Source organism: Varroa destructor, unplaced genomic scaffold (genome assembly GCF_002443255.2).
Source record: "Varroa destructor unplaced genomic scaffold, Vdes_3.0 BEIS01000001.1, whole genome shotgun sequence".
Classification (NCBI taxonomy): domain Eukaryota; kingdom Metazoa; phylum Arthropoda; class Arachnida; order Mesostigmata; family Varroidae; genus Varroa; species Varroa destructor.
Genome location: NW_019211454.1, coordinates 65,554,265 through 65,580,821, shown reverse-complemented (window position 1 = coordinate 65,580,821; position 26,557 = coordinate 65,554,265). Strand labels below are relative to the sequence as shown.

The following is a 26,557-nucleotide window of genomic DNA, read 5'->3' as shown; positions in this document are numbered from 1 at the left end:
AACATTAGCAGCAAAAACACTGGCTCTTCCCTAAGTTGCGCCTCCAACTCGTCTCATAGCCCCTTTGTTCGCTGGACACGCCGTCACACAGTTTGAACACGTTCATCTCGTATATTTGTGTGTCTATGTGTATCCTTTCGTGTGGATCTCGGGCACGTCCTACGCCTCCTTTATTATTTCGCAGAACGAAGGCAACGGAATGAGCTGTGCATCGACAAAAAGCGCACACACACGCGGGTGGCGCAGGGCGAGATGACGACGCGTATCCCGGCTTACAAACAGAACGTAATGTTGGAACATTGAAGGAACCAAACAGGATGAGAAAAGAAAACACAGAAGCAGAACGAAGACGACGATGAGGGCAGGAACGAAAATGAGGGAAATGAAAGCAGGAAGTGTAATTTGCAAAACTAGAAAATTTGAAGCAGAGAAATAATGCCGCGCACCCGCTTACGTTCCTTGTCGCTGGGTGTTGGACACCGCAGGCGTTAGTGGGTGCCGCAAAGGGCCAGCGAGCAACCACGACTTCGGCAATGGTGGTGCGAACCGCTATGCTTTAGTCTCGCCCTACACTCTAAGTCAAATGAACAGCGAATGAAACGGCAAGAACAGTGGTGGCGACGGTGAGGAAACGGTGCCGGAAACGCCCGATCCGCTGACAACCCCTTACTCGGCCTGTTCTTATTCATACCCGATTTGCGTACTTATCCGGTGAGCACTAGAACCGGCTTGTCCGGTGTTTCATTCTGCTTTTGCAGCGCACTGCTTCTAGACCTACGCCACATCCCGTACCCACTGCTTGCTTGTCTTCTATGGAGGCTAGTTGCCCGTATCCGTGATATATAGCGGACCTTTTCCCTTCCCGACCATCCCACCTCGCTAATACGCGACAGTGTATACGAAACAAAGCTTTACGAAGTCGTGAGTCGTATCCACGGCACAGCATCACTACCGGCCCTAGCTGTGTTTCAATTAGTGAGAAAGTACAAACGGAATGGCTACGATACTGGCTCCGTCTGGTGACCGGATCAAAATTGTGCTCATTTTCTTGCTTGATAAGCGCTATCTGCGGAGGGAAAAGGGAGTACTAGCGTACCCGGAGTGACAGTAGCCGGCTCAGCTTGCGTTCGTTTCTACGTTCCGGCGCAAACGGCAGCGATGGCTCCAGCGGCCTTATCACCGGAAAGCCTATTTCCTATATTGCAGCTGCGGCCGATTTTTTCCTTAAAGCCGTCAGAAAGCAGGACATGGTTATCTTGTACATAGCGTTTGTGTGTGCGAAAAGTCGAGGTTCTAGAAATTCTAAAGAGATTTCAAATGTCAACGTTACTACCGATACGTTTTATATGCCTCAATTGGGTGAGGCGCAACAAAATAAAATAATGCATCGGTCTTTATACCTAAATGGTGTATAAATACGATAGTTACATATGCTTCTCACGAACTTTTTGCAAGAGGTTAAGTAAGCTCCTGGAAGGTGTGAGCGCGATTCTCCAAGAACAATAGATATTTAAAGAGGAACGACTACGGCGTGTAAGATCCTTTTAGAAAATGTTAAGCATTCGTCGGCGGTCCCGCAAGGCAACATTTGACTAGAGATTCAGTATTAACAATTACTCGCAAAGGCAAAAGTCGTTATAAAGGTACTCGATGTGACGGCAGTCGCATTCCAATAATATAGGGTCACGATTAACGAAGGGTTGTCACTGCTTTCTTAAAACACTGGACTTGCGCCAGGAGAATCGAAGCCCTAGTTGTTTATAAAAATAGCAAACTCCAGATACAGCAAACCCTCATTCATGCGAAGGAGTCATGGGGCTCCATCTAAAAATGAAATTAACGAAGACGAAAGCGATGAAGTTTATACGGGCAGGCAGGCAGGGTAGGCAGCTCAAGGTACCTTAATCACAGCTGATGTGCCCCCCTGAAATACGTCGATAAGTTCTCGTTTTTAGGCCTGCTTATACTGCACAACGACCGTAGCTTCACATCGCACATCAATAAGGGACGTAAAAAGGCGCTGGGCTGCAGAAAGTACTATCGACAAATCGCAACGTCTATTTGCCTCAACTGCTGTGCAACTCCTGGATCACGAAGTCGCTCCATTGGCATGGTACCGCGCCAACCTAATAAGGTAGGATTTAGCCGCAGGAAACGTCGAATAGCTAAACCGGCTGAAGGCGTCGTCTTTGAAACGCAAGTTAGAATCGCACCACTCAGCGCGCAATGGGCTCGCATATTTCTTTGCCAATAGACCGCTTCTCGCCGAAGAATTCCAACTCGGCCTTAACATTCTGCACATTTCTGCCTTCATGAAGAATCTTGTCACAACAAACCTTTGTGGAAATGTACCATAATTTCTTCAGGATTAAAGCGCTAGGTATTAAGACGTAAGGAACTAGATCTCTAAAACAGTCACATTGTCATGCAATTTACGTTCTATAACTGTCATCACGTACTGTGTACCATATCGGGCTTCTACGAACGCGTAGACAGCTACGTCTGGTCAAAATGCGGACAACGCTGTGCTAATTGCAATGCAGCGCGGTGCTCAAATATACAGTCTTTAATAAGCGTTACATGGTAGTGAAGATACGTCATGAGATCGTTCGTAGAACGTTTTTAGCGTTGAAATACGGTATTTGATATACAGATTTGTAGGTTCCTGAGAACTAGCTAAGATGAATGAAACTCGTTAGGCCGCACGATAGAGCAGTTTTCGGCGAAGACGTTGATAGATCTTTTACCCTTAGCAATTATTTCCTAATTATTTTTTTGTGGAAGTTAACTTACTTGAATTATACGCAGTAGGACATAATTAATTAAGTTAATAAACCCCTATTTGTGAATATTATAACGTCATGTCGGTTGCTTTATGAAGCATATAGATTTGAGCTATTGGATTTGAAAAAAAAAAAGATTGAAACTTAAAATCACCACAGTTTGTTATTACCAGTAATGGTTAATCAAATATGGAACAGGACATATATATGCTGATAAGCTTGGGTAGATATAGATATATCTACCTGAGTTTAGTAAGCCACATAACAAGGTCAATTTACATACATTCGTCACTGAAAATTTTGAGTATCATGCCCCGCTTTGCTGCAGGCCACAATACTTTACAGTTAACAATTGATTGACTGAACAAATGGAGAGAGATTTGTACTTAGAAAATTATGAGTATCTGCTTACACATGAATCTACAGATTGCTTAGGTGACCCTTTCAGCATCTCAAGCATTGAGAGATGTTTCCTTTTTTTCTGTCTATACAATAGTGTGAAAAGCTCAAGTATGCTTTTTTTTTTTATATCTGTTTGCCATCAGGTTCGGAGGCGGATATGTTCAGAATATCATAGGAAGTACAAGCAAAAAAACGATCACGTAGAATTTTTTTTAGCATGTGGTAGGCTAACAGCAGTTAGGTTAAGGGAAACTGAAATTGGTTGAGCAGGCTTGATTAACAGGCGAAAACTGCATTCGTGTGGGACCGCGTCGCTGCATTATGCGAGAAAAGAAAGTAGGAGAAAATCTCATCCCTCCTCTTCAGGATGTACTGTGCCTTCGCTGATCTTAGCTTTGTATAGGATCCTCTACATCGAAGCCTGTGATGCACCGTTGACAGGCTGACTCTAACCTATATCATTCACCCCTTAGAAAAAGATGTTTAAAACCAAAGATGGGGAGTGTGAGAAGCTTCTTTGGGCAGGAGCTCGACGTTTAGTGGCGCGATATTCACGTTTGGGTGGATTGTTACCACCGATGAGTGACAAATTTGGTTAAGCGCCACTTCTTCTGGCATCTGAAGCTGCACTTCGTTAAAATTACGCCGATTTTTTTATGCTTTCAGGAGGAAGCTAATTGCCAAGAAAAACATGGGCGATGACCATCTTTGCAAGCATCTGTTGCTTTCGATGCTACACGTTCAGTTTGTTATTAAGGACCCTCATTGTAAAATTGCTGCGATTTATTTGAACATTTCATTCGCTCTTCTTAAGCTTGAATACAAAGTAGTGGCTATCACCGAAGTGGATTGCCTCCTAAGAGGGAGTCAGCAGCGGTCAGTTGTCGAACTAACTCTCGATTACTAAAAAGCGATAACTTGGTTTGCTATTATAGGATACGAGCCGTTTTCGTGCACATAAAACCTCTGCATCGTATAGTCGCATTTTTACTATTGCTGATTGTATACTTTTAATGTAGAATGTGTTCCGGAGGGCATGTCTACCATATATCGAATAGTGCTCTGGAGGGACAATTCCAGTGTATGAGAAGAACATGATCATTTGCTTATAACAGATTCAATCAAACAGAACTCATAGACGACTTGGCGGATTATGATTTTAGCTGATGGCAAATTCCACCTTACTGAAATGATATTTATATGGCCATAAGGTGAGAGCTTTGCCCTAAGCCATTCACCAGATGCCTACCGCTTCGGCTTAAGACTGACCTTTTCTGTTGGTTAGTAAAGTACGTACACAGAGAGCTGTGCTCGAATGACGGTTGCAATAAAGACAAAGGTCAATCGGAGATTATTGGCTAAGGCAGTTGACTTCGGGATAGACAACGCAAACTATCAATGCCGCCAGTTTTCCTGTTGTCGATGTTAGTACTTTATCATCATCGCGAAGCAAAAAAATGCGGGCAAAAGTCAAGCTGTGTTCATCGATAGTATACTTAAGGTAGAGATACTCAAAGATTCTCGTGTTTGCCTGCTATCTGATACATGCAAACAAATACAAAAAGCTGAAGTCAATGTTTTTAGGTCACACGATACGGTTGAACGTTAGTAGTTAAATAGCTAGCGACGAAAACCTGTAGGGACTCCGTTACCGAATGCAACATTTAAATAAACCGCACAAATCTGTATTTCTGTAAACTCGATACATTAAAGGTCGTTTACCCACGTGGTCGGAGAATTTCTGTAGCAGATATGTCTCCCACTGTGCCCGCAAACACCACTGCAGAATTCCACTATTCGTTGAACAGATGAATTTCACCCTTCGAGAGATAAGTGAGTCCTATTTCGAACTCCAGTAACCGACCCAATCGATTTTTTCTTTAGAAAGTATGCCCCACATGTAGAACACACTACTCGAACTAATAGACAGACAAGAACGAAAATAATGAAGGTTGCGACTATCAGCAACTGCTGTGAACGCTACCGTTGGAAACATGAAAAAAGTGACATTGTTTTTAGGTGATGAAGACCATATCCGCTCAGTCCTGCGTCAAGCAATGTGACATTTCTGAAAAAATACGTTTTTGTTAAACTGTAAGTTGCTTCATTGACGTTTGATAGTTTCCGTAACAAAAATTGCGTAAAATAACATGAGTATTAGGAAACCTTAATCTCGAGCATACAAAGATGTCCTATCTCTAGGTGCAAAAGAAGAACTTTTTAGGCCAAAATTAGTTTGTGGTGAATAGCAAGACGAAAGGATTTCTTAATAAAACGCGGGTCCTAAGCACCTTAACGATTGATATTTTTAAAACAATGAAACGTTAAAATTATTATGGTCAGGCAATGATTTTCGTTACATAAAAACAGTTTCACTTTCGATTTATTTTATATTATAGAATGCAACAACATTCGATAGATAGGAAAGCAGTGGTTTGTCTATGAACTTATAGAGCACAGTATAATCGGCATGGTGAGTTTGTCCAATGATAATTGAGACATGTAATATTAAAAGAAGATTCAGCAGCCCACTTTGTCAAGCAGTACTTCTTTCTTATTACCCAATAAGGGTGTGGACCCAGCTTTTCAAATAGCTAAAAGAGCATGGATAACCTCTGACTACGCAAACTATTAATATTCAAATACAGTCGACAACGATTTTTACCGAGGAATGAAGACATGCTGCAAAGGAAAGCTCGACTAACGCAACGTTCCCTGTACCGCTGGAGAAACTTGCTAAAGTGTCGCCAATTTGTTGTCGAATGAAGTCGCGGCGCACTTCGGACGATTTATTATTGTCTTGACCGCTACTTTTAACGCATTTAGAAGATGTGCGACGACGGAAAATAAATACAGATCATTTGCAGCATCACAAAATTCCCCATTTAGAGATATTCAAAGGACGTATTTTTTCTCAGGAACTTGAATATAAAAATATCCCTAGAACGACTATATATACACCATCGACTAATCTGGCATAATAATAAGATAAATAGGAGAATATTTAAAGTCAAGTTTGTTTAGAAAAATCATCTCAGTTAAGCGAAGAGGGAGCGAAACCACCCAATGGTAGTCTTAAGAAAGGATAATTCTATCACAAGTTACGTTATTTGCATGCACTCTGAAAGTATAACACAGTTCAGCTTTAGAGTATAGTATTTTGTCGTTTAGAGAACTTGCGAACTTACGTTACTTCGAAACGTCGAGGCATTGGTTAGCTATTGCTCCATGAAGTATGTAGCATTCTTTGACGATTACTTCTACTCAGCTGACAAAGCCACCACTACGAGAAGCGTGTCGGATAGCCGATATCGCTCCAAAACGTACAGCCATTATTTTTTCTGAACGACAATCATTATTAAACTATCTGGGGAAACAATTAAGAGCGGACTGAGATCAGCACACTTTAGTAAACCAGTTAGGTGATAAAGCGTGGCTACAAGATCCAAGTCCGAACGAAGCACGTTGGTCTTTGTGTCGTATAAGTATTTTTGTCTGACGGAAGAGAAGAGGTTTTAGGCAACGATCCTATACCGTTAAAATTCAAACTGGACAAGTCTACAGGCAACCGATGTACAAGATTTATCCACTTGAAATATTGATAATTCACTCTGATTCAAACTGCATTGGTTATATAAGTATTGTTGTGTACACAAGATCGTAAGCGGGAGCGCATTTGGGTCGGGTGTCCTTTCCTTTGTGAACGATTAGTCTAAAACCACCGTCATGCTATCCGTCGCACTGACCGTGAGAGACGGTAGGAACTCATATGGGTCTGCCCATACAGCATGGATGGAAACGAAAAGGTAATCTTCGGAATGGAATGCCTTGGCCATCGTCGTTCGCACTCGACAAGTGCGCCGCGATACCCACTTCACTTCAGTGTAAAACTATATATATCGGTAAAATCTGATACAAAAACGCATCTTTGAAATGCTACAGATATGTGCACACGCACCTGAAGATCAGTTATTGACGCCTTACAGCGTTTCATGAGCCGTGCATGCAGTTATATATACATATAACGATAGTGTAGCTAATGATACAAAAGGGCGTGCGAACAAATACTAGGGTTAATGAATCGAGTTCACTTCGGTTCATTTCACCCCGATCTGGAAAGTTTAAGATGACGCTTCATAGAATAGTCGGGAAAACGATTATTACATCGCGAGAACCTACGGAGGCTCTTCTAGGAGAGGTATAAATTCTACCAGCAGAGCGCTAGGACCTATTATGTATGCATGCCAATAGTTTCTATCGGTTGCAACAGTTAAGTTGTATTAGGACATCCAGCAATTGGTTTATTATATCACAGATCGCCCAAAGCTCTACTGTATTACTGAAGTTTCATATAAATATACATAGAGTGAGATTCATTTTAGCCGATCCATCTTATTTTGACATGCTTTCTATTTTGCCAACGCCATTCATTTGCGTGCTGGCTTGTGCGAAGATGAATTTTTATAGCAGTTCTTAAGCTAACCCCTTGAAAATTGTCAAGGCATACGCTGCCTCGATAGGTTTCCTGGGTGATGCTTAGATAATATTTGATCTAGGTAGTGGCATTTTGATGTTTCGAAAAGACCTACTAGGTCCTACTCCCGGGGGAACACTGTGGCTCGCCTGGCTTGTATTTTCAACAGAATAAACAGAAATGTGGCCCTTTACAGAAAAATGTATCGTAGATGAAGATTAAAATTGCCACCCATCCAAATTATACAATACACTTATATTTAAGTGTTGTTTTCTTAAGTACGCCGAAGGCACAAAGAAATTAATATACGTTCAAGTTCTGTCTATTGTGAAAAGTTAAGTGTTGAATATAAAACGACCTTTGCTTGACAAACTTCTGGTGGGATATTTCCTGCCGTCGAAGGCGACGAACAGTAAGGACCGCGAACGCATACGAGGCATATTTGACGACAGGAAATTTGGTTATTGATTGTTCCGTTACATAATAGCATATGGGTAACATCGAGATGTTTAACTCAATCACCATAGTATATTACTATTAGTTAATTACTAGTTTTTGGTCTAGTTACTTAGCGTTCGGAAAAATTATACTATTAATATAGGTCGAATTGCCTGAAACGTAGGCAGAAAATCGTTTTCGGAAACGTAGATAACACAATAAAGTACTATCAGTGCAGTATAAGCTTATATAGAGCATGAATACAAGGGAGCCTCACAGGGCCTACACCTTTTGAAGGTTCCTGTTGAGAGTGGGTAGTATTCGATAGGTGAGTCGGTCATAAATAGATTTCTGCAAATATATCAGCTGGTCATCAATTAGATGTTGCTTGGAGAACAGGAGGATCTGGATCAAGAAGAATCGAATAAAGCGTGTTTGCAAGAAGTTCGGAAATTGGGATTGCACCAGAGTAATGGCCTCGTGTATTAATTCAATTACCCTAAGAGAAATTTCTATTCGGAGATCATTAAGCATTCATCTTGCCTGTCTGCCCTTGCCGGAAACATCCGAGTAGATCACATGAACATCTCTTTTAATGACGAAGATTAGTTCCATATATATATATATATATATATATATAAATATATATATATATATATATATAAATAGTGAAAGGGTTTAAGTCGACTGGTGATTCTCGATGATACTAAGCACTATTTATTATTATTATTATGTAATAAAGGTGCTAAAAAGTAATAAACGAAAGGGTGTTGTTCACGATGGAACCTAACTGCGCACAAGGCATCGGTGGTCTGATATTCGTACTCCTTTTCCTTGAGTTCAAAAACGTTAGTGTTAGATCGTTGCTGTTGAACCATAATTGTGAAATGTTATGTAAGCGAACTGGGTAGGATGTTTTTGTCTGCTCTACGAAAGAGTAAGGGCAACGTAAATATGACGCCAGCCTTCTGGATGAAGAAGACCTGTAGTGTCCAGCTCAGCTACTTTTAGTGAGATTGATAGAGTCACAACACAGGTGAACACAGGCAGCTTCATTAAATCATCTTTTATGATGCATTTTTATTTTACTCGATTGAATGGCACGATCATCGAAATATATTGCCGCTTCAGCAGAGAATCACGCAACGCAGTCTCAAATATACTTCGTAATTGTTAGAGCTTGTCTTCCATCTTTCGCTTTTCGATGAATAGAAGTATAACTTTTTTCTCTCACTGAATAAGCAACAACAAAATAATAGAACGCTGGAATGTGTCTTTTGATCTATAACAGAAGATGCTTGCACAGCTTGCCGAAAGAACATTGCGTACGGTCTGGTTATGCCGCGTAGAGTTTATTCGGAACTTGGGTCCCACTAGTTTGTATGACAATCTGTGATCGTGTGAGAACCATATCGACGACAATGAAAAGAAGCACAAAACAATGGCTTTGTCGAGGGATTGTCTTGGGTTTGTAACCGCCTGGTCGCAGGTCGGGTTGTAGCCTACAATTCCCTACAAACATTATTTGGCCCCAGAAAAGTACAAAATTGTTTACTGGAAGCATTCACCGTTGCACAAGAAGATGCAGGTTCCTAATTATTGTAGTCATTGTAGCAAAGTTGGTGATACGAAATCGACGAGGCGGCTGTTGGATCCGTCACTGCGCCTTCGAACGCAGTAGACGTACGGATGTTTCTACACGATTATTTTACCATAGCCATTCGAAGTAATGATAGATTTTGTGAAACCTGAGTCGATAAACGACAAATGCCACAAATAAATGATTTCTTTACATTATTAGTTTCTTTATTTATTATTCTTATTATATTATTTATATATTTATGAAAAAAAATAAAATAAAATAGAGCCGAATACCTCGCTGATCATGCTTTAGGCGTTGCGGAATCTGTTCACAAAGAAGATTTAAAAATATACTCCTTATTTTGTTCCATTCGGGCTTCAGGATGTTATCATATGGTTATAGAGTAGCTCTGCATTGTATTAACATGACAATTAATGAAGTTCTATAATACTGATGTATATGCGAAGTTCTGTAAAAGCAATTTGCAACCAGTTTACACTTATGATTCAATACAGGAGGCGTTCTTGCTGCTCGACTTTTAGATAAGGGAGCGTCGCTTCGGGGCGTTTTTTGTCACTCTTAATAGTACTGAACAATCCTGTCAACACTTGCATGCCTATTGCACAAGATTAGCCTAGGTGACGGTATTGTGCTATTGCCTGATATCGCTTTATGTGTATCATGCAGTACCTTCCTCCACGCTACTTAGAGAGATAAGCTTAGTCTACCGGAAAGTTAGGCTACAGCTCTCTATTAGCTTGGCCGTATATACCTTCTTCTGATGCCCGTACCTGTGCTCTCTGTCTTTCTCACGGACCCAATGGGCATTTGGGTCAACCCGTTGAGTCTTATGTGAAACTCGCCACCTCGACAGTAGGCTTCTATTGAGGTGTCAACAACCGTATTCTACTTGTCAAGGGGACCTCGCGACCTGTCCGCCCCCGAAAAGGAGACCATTCAAACAACTCGGGAGGCCCATTCCTTGAGGTCACACCGAAGAGGACGTATGACCCTTTTCGACTCTCTGCACTGTAGTACCTACCGCCTACAGCATCTCAGATACTATAGGTAGGTATAGCCATAGATTTCGACGTGAAACGAAGCGGTGCGAGTGTTATGGCTACTGTCTAGTTTCCACGTACATGGCACTACGCTGGGGCATATAGTACGTATTTATGCCTCGTTTCAGACATTCGATGGCAAACGGCGTAGCTTGTTGTTAGAAACGTGACTAACGAAAAGTGACAAGAATCTGCATGAAGTGACTTATATGGTAGCTACGGGTAAAATTTATTAGAAGGTTGGGGTAATAGCGTTGATTTTTTTTAGAAATGGTAGAAACGTTCTTTCTACCATTTCTATTATTATTTTCTATTATGATTATTTAATCTAACTACCATTCGCTGCAATTGTAGCTTTCTACCATCCAATATCTAAGCCACTAACTAGTTATTTCTAAATATTCCTTCCTTAATCCGCAAATAATTTTTAATCTTGACCGTGTATCAAGCGATATTGGTGAATTTGATCTTGTTGGAGTGTTGTTCAAATAAGTTTGAAATAAAATTGAATTTTAGGCTAATACCAGGCTAAGATAGAGCCCTAAAGATGCAGTTGGTCAAAACAACTAACATATTCAAAAAGGTAGAGTCAGGCTCAAAAAGTCTCAAAATACGAACCGCTGGAGTTTATTTAAACGACCCTATTGGCGGTTGATATTTTTTTTTTAAATGACTGCTAATTTCTATATCAACAATCTTTGTTTATTAGAAATAGATATTCCTTTTTTTTTTTTCTAAATTTTCGACCTTTTTTAAATTCAATTAATTAAAAATAATATAGATTTTCCCGTTTACGCCATCAAGATCCTCTCCGTTTCTTTTCGGAAAGCGTATCGAAATTACCAATAACATGGAGCGTCGATTTCAACAAGAAGAAAAAATGTTTTGGCGGTGATTTGTGCATAGCGGAAATATTGTTTAGTAGCTGATTTTCTCTAAAAATCTGCACACTGTTTTTCATTGTGGTAGGTCGTTTTGAAAAACCCTGGCTTTATTCTGGTACTAAACATAGCGAATGAGCGCATACCCCTTAAGGTTCGCCATTCTGCATCGCAACACAATATATTTGCGGAATCCTACAACTTAATTCTTTTCAGTGCATTACTAGTTAATGTTTTGCTAGTGGGGCATATTTGAAAAGTTTCAGGCAAGATTTCAAAACAGCATAAATGATTTCCTATAATAAAAACTCATTCGTAGATTAATTGATAAATGAAAATCTATCTGATATTGAACTTCTGTTGAGTGTAATAGGGAACGCTTGTTTCCCATCGGTTACCTTTGTCCATTATGTCCTTTTTGAGCGATTAATAAACATAACAATGCTTTTCTAGATGACTGGGTTTTCATTGGCACTTAAAGTCATCGAAATTATGACAAGCAAGAAAAATTATCTTATGTTTCAAGAATAAACATTTTCTTAACAGCATTTCATAATACTATATGGCCGTGTTCGTTAGTTTCTTGACCTATACATATGCGCGTCAATGCAAAACAGGAGCCCATCTTGTTTAATCGCTATGGTTCTTTGATCACATGATTCAGCCGGTAAGGATGTAACTTCGAAGGTAGGCACATCTTTAGGGTACCGAATGTAAGACTTGGCACTTCTCCTGCCTCCGAAGATTGATGAAGGGCAAATATGGCTTTTATAGAGAATACACTTAGATATGCTGAACGAGTTATCTTTCAATATATATATTTGGTTTCGAGCCCACTTTTTTACTGGATGTGACATGATTGAGCCGTCTAAACTTACCATCAATGAAATGCGAACCTCGATTCTGTACCTAAGCTACACGTCAAAGCCTGACTGATTATACAGGAAAACAATTTTCAATGAACATCTTGTTTACCTTTACTGCGTTACGACAATCCATGTTTTTTTCTGGAAGCCACCGCCTGTGCCGCTGTAACTTTGTACGTAGCCGTTCTATCGAAGAAGACGGCAGCATGTGATCGTATGTTGACCGCTGCTAAGTCACTTGTGGGACTCATCCGTAATCTCCAGGTAGTTTCCCGCTTGCTGAGGTACTTGCTAACCAATCAGATTGGAGGTGACATCCGTTCTTTGGCAACAGCTAAACGAGCCGAGAAGATCTTTCGTCCACGGAATGAGGAAGTCCATCCGAGATATCGCAGAAACGACGATGGAAAGGAACACCGAATGGACAGAGCCGGCCGTCAATTTCTGCTTCTATCTTTGATCCTGCCGCCGAAAGCGTAACTAACTTCCCCTTGTGCAACTGTCGCTGTGTGCCATTGGGTTGAACTAGAAGGCGGGGCAAGCTAACACTTGGGAAGATTACCAACTCCAAATATCCAGCATCAATGGGCGATGTCAAACGGGATGCTTCAATGGCTATACTTTCCGGCGGACTTCTTGGACTTTAACTAAATGACGTACGGATAGACAGTATCATATCCATTAGTTGATGTATCTTCCGTTTTCAATGTTATGGTGTCTATCTGTAAAAAAAAGAGGCTAGACAGCTATGGTAAATTCTTCTTCGTCTTCTTCTGTTCACTTTAGTAGCCGGTAATTAAAAAAATGATATACTAAATTCTTTGCTATTCTATTTCTCTTTTTGCATTATTCTCCTTAGGTTGTATATTAACTCAACGCAGATTTCTAAGTGCAAGAGATACGTATGAGAAAAAATATTAAAGCCTAGAAATAGGTCAATAAGTGTTTTCAACAACTTAGAAATGGCACAATCTGTTTTTGTTTGAAATAACCAAAACGTCTCTCTTTGAACGTCTTAAGCGTGCGATGGGCGACGTCACGCCGACGTCGTATATCTCTTTCCGTGTGACCCTGCTGTGTACGTTATAATTCTGCAGCTGTTGCATAGAGTTGCAACATGCTTGGGCTTTACGTTTATTGAAAGGACGAGAAACCTATTCCAAAATAAGACTACAATAGGAAGATTTGGACTCTATAAAACGTGCAGACCGAAGCTAGTGACATATTTCGATGACGGATGATTGTAACGATCATTGCTAAGACAGGCGATAGCAAAACGAAGAGGCGTCCTGTTAGAGCGCGCCAACATTTGTCGGGTTCTGTCCTAATTGACAGTTTTTTTTCCCTGTAATATTTTTATCTGGTGGATGACTTTTATTTAGACAATTATTTGCTAAGTGCTGGAAAAATACTTCATTACATCGAGCTGGCCCTCTTTTGCTGAAACTCAATTGGGCAGTCTGCTCTATATCTCAATCGCTTCCGACATCCGTCTCGTTGAGTATGTTGGTAAAGCTAGTTACTAGTTCATACGACTAAGATCATTACAAAGAGAACAAAGATCTTCGTTGTAATGTTTATTATTGGATTTTTATGAAGAACCTCACTTGTCCCGCAGTTGGAACTATCACCGAGCAGTATTGAATATATAGTTGTATTAGATATATATATAATAAATTCTTGAACTAGAGGTGTGTTCGTTTCATTTTGTACTCAATTGCGGTCACGTTGCTTGCACTTTTCACAGATACAAGAGGACGGACAAAAAATAGGACATATTTAAAAAAATCTGCAGAAATTGCTGGGAAGTGTAAAAAATATCAAACTGCATGGAAAAAAAGTGACGAACGCTTTTATCTAGAGCCAGATAGAAACGCCAGAATGACGTTTTTGTAACAATTACTATTTGATATCAATCTAATCGTCATTGGTACATTGAAAGCAGGCCTCGTTCAAGGACGTAATTTACCTAAAATAACACATCTATTTGTGATGTATTATTGATACAGTTGGGAAATTATGACACGCGGAATAAAAACAACCGAAACTAAACAGATGTTTCGTATGTATTAAAGAACTACAGAGAGGCCAACGTATATTCAGCTTCTTCGTACATGATCCACAACAGACAAACTTGAATAAGAAGCGAAAATACACCAGACGGAGCTAGACGTGACGAAACGCCAGTTAAAGATAAGTACACTGGAAATTATGAACATTATACATATGTTTATAGACTTATATATAGGAGCTGGCTAAAAAAATTTTTGGTATTTAACAGCTTGTATGACATTTTGGAACGAGCAAAAAAAAGTAAAACTTGCAAGATATGCAGGAAACGTAAATATTAACAAGGAACAATTTTAAAAAATGACATGTAGCTTTCATACATTTCAACGCAACTGCCCGTCGTAGTGTTAACTGTGTTTTTTTTTTTTAATTTAAAAAATGCTAATTAGTTACATATTAGATAAAAGCGTCATCAAAGTAACAACAGGTTATGTGATAGCTCCAAGTACGCTCCGCATCGGAAACCGCATCGTAATCGACCAAACTCAAACTGATCGCTAAAAGTGTTTCTTTGAAATTGTGCTACGAAAGCCATCCGAAGGATAAATGTTTTCTTCGTTTCATCACAGTCTACATTATGCGTATAACAGGTAATCATAGACATTATTTCTCGTTTGCCGTTTGTTCAGTGAGTCTCTCATCAATATGTGTTCGTTACTCACGTGATCCATCACACCATACAGATACCCTACGAGTAACTGACAAAAACGAACGCGAAAGTGTTTAATGCTCCTTCTATTATAACGAATATATATATATATATATATATATATATTTGTTAATAAGTGATTAAATTTGCGGCTTTTTCCCTAATCACGCTGGACGTTAGGAGGGGCAGGGCTCTCGGAAGTTGCGGGCCTTCCTTTCAGATCCATTATCATCATTATTTTTACTATTATTAAATGACCCTTACACTATAGTGTGACTGTTGAACCGCGAATGTCGGTGTCGCAGTAGCACTGGACGTTGTTAATGCCGTCATCGATCGTGGCCATGATAAGGTGAAACGTCAAAAGAAGAGGAGGCTGCTTTTAATTTTGAGAGGTTGCATGTCGGGAAATGGTTTGCTTAACGAGTTCATTGCTCTAGGTTGGCTGCGATAATCACCCTCTCCCTAGATGTGCCTCGTGAGCATCCTTTCTGTTTCGTACTTTCAATATGTTTCCATTATGCTATCCTTTCTCGTTGTGCGTTCTATTCTTGTATAACCCCTGCCCCCTCTATTATTGTGACCCCAACAGACGCGTCTGCCGTCGCAGTCGAGTGACTCGCGCTCACCCGATCACAGGCAGAGTGGAAGGCCCCATTTCATCAGGTAAGTGGTCTGCTGACGACCCAAGCTATCCATCACCTCTACGTTAACTTAGCCTTCGCCCTTGAAAAAGGCTCGCGACCAGGGATCCACAGACGATAATAAGATCATTGTCATCATCTGCAGCAACAGTAGCAGCATCCGCTCCCAAGGGTTATTATCTGCGCGTGGAGGAGAGGGGGAAAGGGGGAACAATAAGGGATAAAAGGACCGGAGCGTTGCATTGGAACTAATAGCAATCTTAATTTTCCTTGGAAGCCAACAAGAGGTAAGGCAAACAATCCCATAAACCGGAGACTTCCGATAGGCAGGCAGCGAAACCATTTGCCTGTCGTTACTACTTTCGCTGCCATGTAAAGTGGCTTGCGAAATGACTGGGCCGGTGTTATCATAACGGACAGACTATGAGACGCGGACGAATATCGAAACTAACTTGAATCTCTGCCGCTAGCCGGAATGGCCTCACACGTCAGGTAGGCCGCACGGTCTATAATGCAACCAAGTAAACCTTTAAATCGCGACAGCAGATGTGAAGTGTTTAAGTAGGGAGGATCACGTGAACTGCTGGCAAAGGTGGGCTCTTAGTTAAGCATTTGCAGCATGTCCTTGGGACACGAAACAGCCCACGAAGCTTATTTTGCTGACAAAATGGGTTGCTGCTAGTCAGTGTTCCTTTAAAGGTATATGTACATAGCGAAGGAAGCTGGAAAGAAAAAATAATAAAACGAAAAGAGAACTGTGTACGGTAGAGTAACGGCAATGTCGGCGTCACTGTGTTCTCAGGTATAATCATATAAGCGACATGGCACTCAAGCTATGACGGTGAAAATCGTTGATTATCCAGCCATGGTAAATTCACTCAAGCATTTCTACTTTGGCATGGACAAGGGGACGACCTGTTTTTGGAGTATAAAGCACGTAATAGAAGGCGCAGCAGGAACAGCACTATCGAAAACCAGTAAAACTACTGCACAACTAAGTGATTTTCGTTTAAGCGCACATATACCAATTTGTTCCTTTGCAAAAAATTTCAATAAAAAGAAAAATTGCAAGAAAACCCAGGATAAATACGATGGATTTGAGCTCTCCGACACCGTTGGTTGTACAATGTCATAAATGCCTCAAGTTTTGCCCCTCAATGCAGTGTGTTTTTTCGATCCTTTTCTGTTGACCAAAGGGATAAATGTATGAGCATTTGCATAGCTTTTAACACATAATATATACATATGAATAAATCATTTGCCCTCTTTGTGCAGTTCTGCTTAGTGATTTTACCGTGAAATTTCGGTGTCATGAACGTTGTCACGTGCGGATGATTTGCCAGCGCGCCACGAATTCCCTAGTTGGACCAGTTTTAAGCTAATTTACACATCATACATTTCGTTATAATTAGTGTTTAAAATTTTTAAGACACTGTTCACTGGGGACTTGTACTCGTTTTCGACGGGTTGCATCGTAATATTTTTTGCAAGCAGCTTTTGAAGGGTTTGCACTCCGGCTATTGTCAAGTCATGGCGACCTAATTCAGCATAATTGTTATTCAGCCAGATCAACAAAAGAGTTGAAGCCATCTCGTGTTGCTGTGATTAGAAACTATATTGTGCCAATTAGTACCTGCCTCGAATTTTCGATACATGATAATTCACTTAGGATCACAGCACGGCATTGGTTTCCTACTGATTCGAGTAAGCCCGCACGGCCAGCGGTCGAACAGGGAACTAATGATCGCGGCGAGCCAGCCTTCCTACGGAAGTCCGTATGTTTGTATTTGCGCACAGGCTCCTGTTACCGATTGCTTTCCTTCGTTGTTCCCCAATTTTTCTCTGGTTTACCCTAAGGCTGTACCAAAGTTAACACGCTACGACAAAGCAGAAACATATATGCGCACGATACGAGACCATAGGCACCGAATGCGTCGATGCAGACAGTACGCTAATGGAAAAATGTTATATCAGGACGAAGTTAGCTGAAGACCAAACTTGGCGAATCTGGCGACAAATCTACTGTGTCTCGACCTCTAAACTTCCTATTGCTTTCTCCCACGTATAACTAACTCCTCCAGCCGGCCGAGCCACAGAGTCACGTGCGCCTTCACGTGTCATCCAAAGCTCACTTTTGTATAACAGTCATGACCCTGCCAACACGCATTTGAAAAGTGCTACCACGTTCGGACACGACAGCGCAGAATTACGCGTCGACAACTCTCGCATAGAATGCATTTATTGCGACCGCCTTATTCCGCAACGAGAAAGCTAGAAGGTCTGCTCCTGTGTAGACCTGTTGGTCGTTCAGGGGAAAAAGCGGTCTAAGGCCAGCGGGATGAGTGGAGCTGATGGGGTATTATGATGGAATATGGGGTATTGGAGGCGCCGGGCTGTGCGACGCGCAGGACACCCACCTGGTAGCAAGGCCCAGCCGCTCCTGCTTACGTTTCCAGTCGGCATTAAAATCCAATTCCTTCACAAAAGAAGGAGTATATTTGGGTGTATCTTTCTCGGCGACACAAATCGAGGTTAAAATATATAACAGAAGGCTAAACCGAGTTAAGAGCCAATGTACAAGCACCAGCAAAGCTCTTCTAATTAATTGGCCTCAAGATGACAGGTGTTTTCACAGTTTGAGGATGACATGGAAATAGAATATTATTGAGGCTTCGCATATGCGCTTTTGATAAGATATTTGCCACGTTTAGTTTAGGGGAGTTTTTATGATTTGTGTGTTAATACTCGGTCTAGTAATTACTAATGTTAAACTGATTATATATCCGTTAGAGAGGAACACACGAACGTATTTTAAATTAATACAGTTTTGCCGCGAGCCATTGAGTCGGACAAGTATAGTGCTTGAGTCTTTCCTCCAAACAAAGAAGGCTAATTTGGTGATTTAATTGAAAACAGTTCATGTATTCGATTGTAACTAGAAGCCGCTAACGTAGTGTGACGCGTGCAAAGCACCTCACTGGTCGCCTGTGCAGCATGTCTTCTCTACTGAGCCAAGATAATTGACTGTCTAGCGTCCAGAGTAAAGCCGTTCAGTGTAGCAACTTGGATAACTTACCCTCTTAGGCTACGCTACGGTAGAAACTTCATCTTATAAATTAAAGTCAACTCTCGCTGGCTACTTTTCGTACAACATGGTCAGTTCACGATGGTTGATTACGAGCCATGACGCTGCTTCGTGGTCGACCCAACTTGTCCGATGTCGCATAAGGCTTTCTCTAAGCCGCGTGACGGCCCTACATTTAATCTTTACTACTGAATACAGGATAACGTAACAGCCTAGTTGGTTTGATGGGAGAGAAAGACCATATTGCGGCCTACGGCAACTGCCACAGAGCTAAAGACGAAAGGAGGCTGACTAATCGAGGGGGGGGGCGCTGAGGCGAAAAAAGAGGCTCTGCTATAATTCCTCCTAAAGCAAAGATGGAAACAGATCGCATAGGTGGCAGCTTTGATGAAAGTGTTTTTAATAACGTGCAGCACCATCACGGACCTCAGGAACTCAATGAGACGAACAGGCTGGTCAGGTGCTAACGTCTTCTGCATCATAGAGGGAAATACAGCCAACGATACCTCACACAAACGCTGAAGAAGCATCAAGGGGTGACGACCCCGTAAATACGTTCCTTATAAATATAAATCCTCTGAATTGTTTGTACAATGCAAGACTGACTACGAATACTATCCATTGGCTCGGCGCGACATTTTGCCTAAAGCACTCGATGTGTGTACATTAACGTATTCGTAAATGTTTTTGAGTTATTTATTCTAGCTAACTAGTCTGGTCTTGATTATATGGCTAAAATAAGCCTCCCTTAATCACCCGACGGACGCCAGCTGCGCTTCAAACGGTTATCTCGGGGTTCGAATGATGATGATGATGATGATGAATGTCATCATTGGTACTTTTCTAGAGGTAAAAACGTATCATATCAGTCGTTCTTAGATCGTTCTTAGAAGATATGAACATTCACGAAAGTGTACGGCACATAAAGAAAAAAAACACCCGTGAAATATTGTATATGATTGCGCGTTGACAATTGTTGTACAATTTTTTGTAAAGTGCGTATATTAGTCATCCTAACTTTTCCTACCCTAGAATCGCTATCGTATCCAACTTGTAAAAGGCACATCTACCCCATATCGAATTCTGTTGTTTGCGACTCGTAAATCGTTGTACCTGCTCCTATTTGTCGGCAGGTGCTGCCCAGAATAGCATAAAAGCATTGGCCTTTTTTAAAGGCCTTGACTGACTTGTCGATCGCCCGGGGACTCGAAGGAGTAGACAAAAAGAGGCAAGCGGACATTGAACGAACAGCTGTGTTATCGGACAGAAGTAGCGAACACAACTCTAAATGTTTCACCAATCTTGTTTCGTTTTCCGGCGTTAGAACCACCACGTTGCTTGCTGTAGAAATTGCACGTACTGATAGAGTACTATGATCAGGCGCTCTCGTGTGGTTGCCTACTCGTAGTAAAGCGTTTTTTGGCCGAACCTGAACCCAGCTGCTGAGTTAGGCTGTGCGCCTGTTTTTAGCTGGCGGTTTGTTTTTCCCTGGAAAGTCGGGCCGCTAAGCGTTTGGGGGAGTCGTTATGACGTTCAGCGTTAGGGAGGGTTACCGACAACGGAAAAGGGATTCAGATGTACTTAGAGATTGGGAAATGTTCGAGCGATCGAACGAGGAATCGGTTTTTATTGTCCTCCGTCGAGTGGACGTCTTGTTCAGAAATAGCTGTCTTACTGCACGGTCCCTTCACTGAGTAAGGGGTAGGCTTGGAATGGGGTGAGAAGGATAGCGGGAAACATCCTATAGAAAACTGAGAGAGCCCTCCTTGCTTCGGAATCTTCAAGCTTAGGCCCAGTCTTATCGGAGTAGGATTTTAGCAGGTGGATCTAATTGACTCGTATTAACAGCGCTGACCGATCGAGTAACGAAACCTGACAAACAGGCCGACAATTAAAATGGCACGGTAGAAAACCTTTCTCACTATGCTGTCTTATCAACGGTTGTAATCGATTTCTTGATAATGGATGTGCAGTGGTTTTTCCTTTACCAGTTGTTTAATAAATAGGTAGACATAGTATAAATAATCATATGACCGTAATTAAATTTTGAATATTTTACAATAACTTTATATAACCTGTGTGATTAAAGATAGTTAAATAGCAATTCCAATGTGCTGCATTCTAAATATTATGCAAATCCCATATTAAATATTGCTTGGCGTTACCTAGCCTAAAAAGGCCTAGGTTTGCCGTGCTTTTAAGAGATCTTTTAATACAAGGGATACTAGAATATCTAAGAATAGTTATTTATAGGGTAGTAGTATTTTCTCATATGCACTTTTTAACCATTCTATGGGTCCGAGTTACTCAAGTCAAATACCCGTGTTACATCCAAATAAATCGTTCATTCATGTTGAGCTCTTTGACTGCCGTAAACGACAGAGAATTGTTAGGTCTATTGTCTTACTCTGTACTTACTGATGCTTTACTAGCTACGCGACACATAGTGCAGCTTATATAAATTTCGCGCGTCTCCGATTATCATTTATAGTATCGTATCTGCTAAAAAGGCGTTTATTTACAAGCTGACGTTGGTAACATCCAAACGAAGACGCCAGGCAGAATCGAATGTTGAATTTTGAAGAAGATTCATTTTACGAGTTGTCGATAAAGGAAGGACGCGAACATTAAAGGCAAAGTTGACCCTGGATAAATGAACGGGGGAAAGGGAATAATAGCTTCCTATCTAGACTTGAACAATTGGCAATTATGGGAAAATCACCCTCTGTCTTGTAATTGTATGCCAACCGCCACTACCCCGAGCCACCGCTTTTGAAGCGTGGGGTTATGCATTGTTGTGATCGAAAGAGGTGACTATAATTGTTCTAAGCGCTTTTTAACCTTTTTTTGATCTGTCTTTTCCTAAGACCCAAAGATGGAACTATAGCTCTTGCGGCATAATTAGCACTAGGACTTCAGCATTAGTCGGCCGTTTTCTTCGACAAAAAAAGTTCTACTAGTTTCTGTAGCAGTGTTATATGTATATATAGCGAATCGATTGTTATGATTCGTATATAGATAAAATGCGTGCACAGCTTTCATTTAGCTAACCGTCACTACGATTGGGTTTGTATACGTAAATGTAAACGACAGTTACACGTAGAAAACACGGTACGGCACGTTGCGCCATATAAATTGGGCGCGTGAAATTCACAAGCAAGGCCCTTTTATTCATAGCAAGATATATATTCCCCAACCCATTTGGCAATGATTCTTTTTTCGATGTGTCTGTAAGACTGAAATTGATTAAAATATGCTGAAGATAAGCACTGAAATGTTTACCAGTAAAACCCTTCCTAGGCTCAATCATTCAATTGAAGGATCAGCCTAATGACGAAAACTCTCGTTAACAACTTCAAATTCGTTCATGAGGTCGCTGCATAAGGGCAAGTTAGCTATAGGTGCGTCAGATGATTCTCAGTTAATAGAATCGGTGTTGTTTGCCGTTGAAAGGGAACGGATGCCACGTTATTCTGGGATAAAAATGATCGACGTGTACAGATGTGGGCGAACCCCCTGGCTTGGCTGTCAGGCAAATAGTGGGACAAAAAAAGGGCGCTACGCTCTAACAGCAATAACAGTAGCTATCGAATGAATGGAACATCACCTATCGACTAGCTGATACACGGAATGAAATATCTGTTGAGTGGTCTGTGTGCTAGTTAATAAAATGCGGTCCTGGTCTAACCCATTATAACTTAGCCGTCTGGCAGAACTAATCAAGGCTGGGTATTTATGGATCGTTAATGACAAAGCTGATGTATATTTTGTTCTATTTTTAGTTATAGCTTTAATGGCTATACTGTTTTAGTGAGAGTATAGCGTTTTTGTAAAGAAGACGATGCGGGAGCAATCTAAAGAAATTATGTGTTCACAGAACTACCAGGAAAAGCCAGTTTTGGAAAATTGTCAATAAAGGTACATTTTTCGAAGTTGAACAAAACGACTACTTTATTCTAGAATGATACGGCTTGTCTACGAAGGTCAACTATGTGTACTTTGTCCTCGACGGAAGTGCTATGCGGAAAAATGGCGCTAAACAGGCAAAAAGCAGCATACCGATTTAGTTTTTACTACATATGTATTTCTAGCGTTACATATTGGCTATAGTAATGATAAATAACTGTAACCACTGTTGAGCCAACCAACGTAAAAAATTATCATATTCTATCGTTCAAAAGGCTATACCTGATAAGGTAACAGGTAACTCTCTAATACTTTGGCTACAACTATGTGCTGTACCTTTATGCAGAACACTAAGATCAATACGAGGGCGGACGTCAACCCTCGATACCGAGCCGCTGTCAAAGCTTGCGTTCATCCTGCTCGGCCATTTCGGTGCACTTTGTTCGTCGTCTGATCGTTCATTTACTCGCCTATGTAGGTAGCTAGTCCACCACCCCGGGTACTGACTAGGCCCGACGTAGGGATCTCAGGGGCTTGTAGTTACCTTAAGATTGCGCATCTTCAAGCAGCACAGTAGCAGCGACCATTATACCTGCCACTGCTCTTTCTTATCCCTCTCCTGCTTCGCCGTCTCCAGTTGTCCTCACGCGACATAACGTAAACATTTACCAGGCAGCTGTCTTCCCCCCAAACATTCACCACTATGGGCGATTAGAGGACGTCCGCCACTGGCGTGCATTCTTTCTATAAACTTTAATAACATTAGGAAAAAATACGAAACTACATGACGATCGCATTCGCTGGACGCGGAGCTAGCCGCGGATGCATCAGCAGTTGCAACAGCTGCCGAAACAGTGCTAAGAACAATATGCGCTGCTTGAAGACGTTGTATGAAACGAACCAAATACGTATGCAAAATGACAAACACTAGTAGAAAAAACGAGAAGAATTACGAATGACCTTCACCTACTCGCGGTCGAAACAGGTGACTTCTCAAGAACGCCTACAATATTTCTGTGTTACTTGGTGACTCGTGCGAGTCGTGCAGAGGAATTCCCAGGGAAATATCCCCCCCCCCCCCCCGGAAGAGGCGGGGGTAGCGTCCGTTGCGGCCACTTTAAAAGATCGACCGAATGAAGACTCCAGAGTGGGGCAGAAAAAGAATTTGGAAAAATAGGAAGTGGAAGAATTACAGCTAGGAGACAGACTTGCCATGCTGCAGATGTTGATGTCATTACCGCGACTGCATGGTCGTTGAGAAGGACAATTAGCTACCTATTCCCATCTATTGACTAAAGGCCTAACTATAGTAGGAAGCAGCTTTGTAGAGTACCCTCTTAGCGAATGTAGATGTCAGCCGCTGAGGCAGCAACTACAAACACGCATATCCAATTGCAATGATTAATTTTGTATCCCATCGTTTCTATTGCAGACGATATTAAAAATGCTACACCCTATCTATTCGAGGTAGTCTGTTTTGAACTAATTTATAGAATGAATTTTCTATTGTCAAATAAAGAATAACCAGTAACACTATAGCAAAGAATTTCAAGGCAAAACTTGACCGGGCATAATACGTAATCATGGCGACGCTGTCTGAGTAGCATGTCGTACACGTAAGCGCTCCTGAATGATATAAGTCGTTGACTAGTTATGAAGAAACATCTTCTTAAAGAGTAATAAATAACTTTGCTATATTCACTTGGTCGTCGAATTGAGGCGGATGCGGCCTGAGACGTGGTGGCTTATGGCTATCGTGCCTGCACTAGGGACGATCAGGAAACAGGGCCCAGCAGTCCATTCAATGAGAGTAGCATACAAAACTATTGGTACATCGTACGTGTAGAGAAGTAAAGTGTGTCTACAATCTTTCAAGTGAAGTAGAAAGGGACTAGACGCCTCGTTCGCGAAGCAAACCAGTGTAATATACAATTGAACTGATGAAAAATGCGGTTAATCGGTCATGGCTATTTAGTATTGTTAAATTGTATTGAAAAATAGATGGCCGCTAAGGTTACGATCGATATGTATTGCTAGCATCTGAATGATGACACTTGTTTTTAGTAGTACAGATTGGATAATAATTGCAAATTACGCAAACAAAACGCATTGTCAGAATATTGATACCATTGCGGTAATAATACTCAAAGTACCTATCAAATATGAACAGCAGACAATTTCATTATCGATTAAAAATTGGTAAATTGTTTAATTTGTCTTTATTCGCCCTGATTTTTTTCTGAATTGTTTGCTCTAACTCATAATCCTTACAAGGTATTGATACCTTTTCACTAGAGATGAAAATGGTAGTTTTCAAGGTGTACAATTATGTTTATTACAGAAGCACTTATTTGACTTACTCGGTGGCTATCGCGGCTTGTAAGTTATGTATATACGTCGAATAGGTACCGAATATAATAGCAAGGCTGACGATACCTTTTGTCCCAGATAGAAGGATCAGGGACTTGTCGTCAAAGTCGAGGCGTGATCATTGCTAAGCTCAGATAAGGGCCGAGGCATTGGTGCCTTGTAGCCCTATTATTTTTTTCTCCCTTGGTTCTCACTATCCATGCCAACGTCCCGCATAGTAGCCTTTCAACGTTGATCTCTTTGGCGGTTTTAAATCAGGAGAAATCACCGATGACAGGGCACCAAAGTGAGATCTAATAGCTGAAATGTGACTGATGGGCTTTTTACTCATAAAAGACGGGGGCAAAAACGAGTCCTACACTCCAGATGGGCGGGCAACCCAGCCGAGCGCTTACAAGTCAGTACTAATGCACCTATGTATCACCGGCACGACTGCGGGCCGTCAGCTGGATCCCAACGACAGTTTTGCCGTTTTTAGGAACTCCTCGAAACAAGGCAACGATGCCAGCTGCCGCGCTAAAGGAACGTGTCAGCAACACCTAGTCGCCCAGTGGTTTTGCTACGTAACTCATACATAACGTGCACGTTTTTTGCCAACCGATAGAAAATCATGACCGTTTAACATCGAGCATAAAATTTAAAGCAAAATATTAGGGAGTCGACGCCCACCTACGTTAAGGCATACACGAATGGAGTCAACGTTAATTCCATAACCGACAACGAGAATAACTCCTCCGAGCGATTTCAGGTTTTAAAGCCGCCAAACTGACGAGGAAGAATGAATGTCTGATATTAAATCGAAGCTGATTCTCTGCTGACGATAAAACACCGATCAATTTTGGCAATAGGCCGACAACAAATAGAGCAATAAAAAATAGTTACGATCTCAAAAGTTGGAACAGCGAATCGAGAATCTATTATAGTGTAGCGAAACAAAATTGCCCCACATGGGATGCCTGGGGTCGCAATCAACACCCCTGCAAGCGGATCGCCAAAGACAAAAACCCGTCTTCCAGGATTCGCTTCCCTTCTTGCTGCCTTTTATGGCTATCGCGATCGTCAGCGACGTAACGTAGACACAGCCTTTTAAAAGGTGATTGCGTCGTTCTATTTCTTACAAAGTCAACCTGATTGGACTGTATGGTACTTATCTCGAAATTCTACGTACGTAACACCGAAACCTAAGCTCCATACGTTCCTTATGCTTGTTTCGAAAATATTGTGAATACTAGAAAATGCGTTCTAATCTATGTCATGCACAACGGTCGCGCTAGATAGTTATCTTAGTAAGTGGCTAAATTGCCCCAGTTTAACACCCAGTTTTCGCTGCTAGTAGGAAATATTAT

The 26,557-nt window shown here is 41.2% G+C and overlaps 1 protein-coding gene and 1 long non-coding RNA gene across 7 annotated transcripts in view; one reads left to right on the top strand and one right to left on the bottom strand.

Moving 5' to 3' along the window:
• LOC111255501 (spondin-1-like) overlaps positions 1-26,557 on the top strand; it is an 87,343-nt gene that overhangs the window by 9,453 nt on the left and 51,333 nt on the right. The gene's annotated exons all lie outside the window — the stretch shown is intronic.
• The window catches only part of LOC147758984 (uncharacterized), a 54,822-nt gene that overhangs the window by 23,103 nt on the left and 5,162 nt on the right, over positions 1-26,557 (bottom strand). The window contains exon 3 of one of the 2 annotated variants that reach the window (XR_015326798.1): positions 12,597-13,209. This is a non-coding gene — a long non-coding RNA (uncharacterized LOC147758984). Of the gene's footprint in view, positions 1-9,874; positions 13,210-26,557 lie in introns of those variants that run through there. The other variant, XR_015326797.1, reaches the window with a different exon arrangement.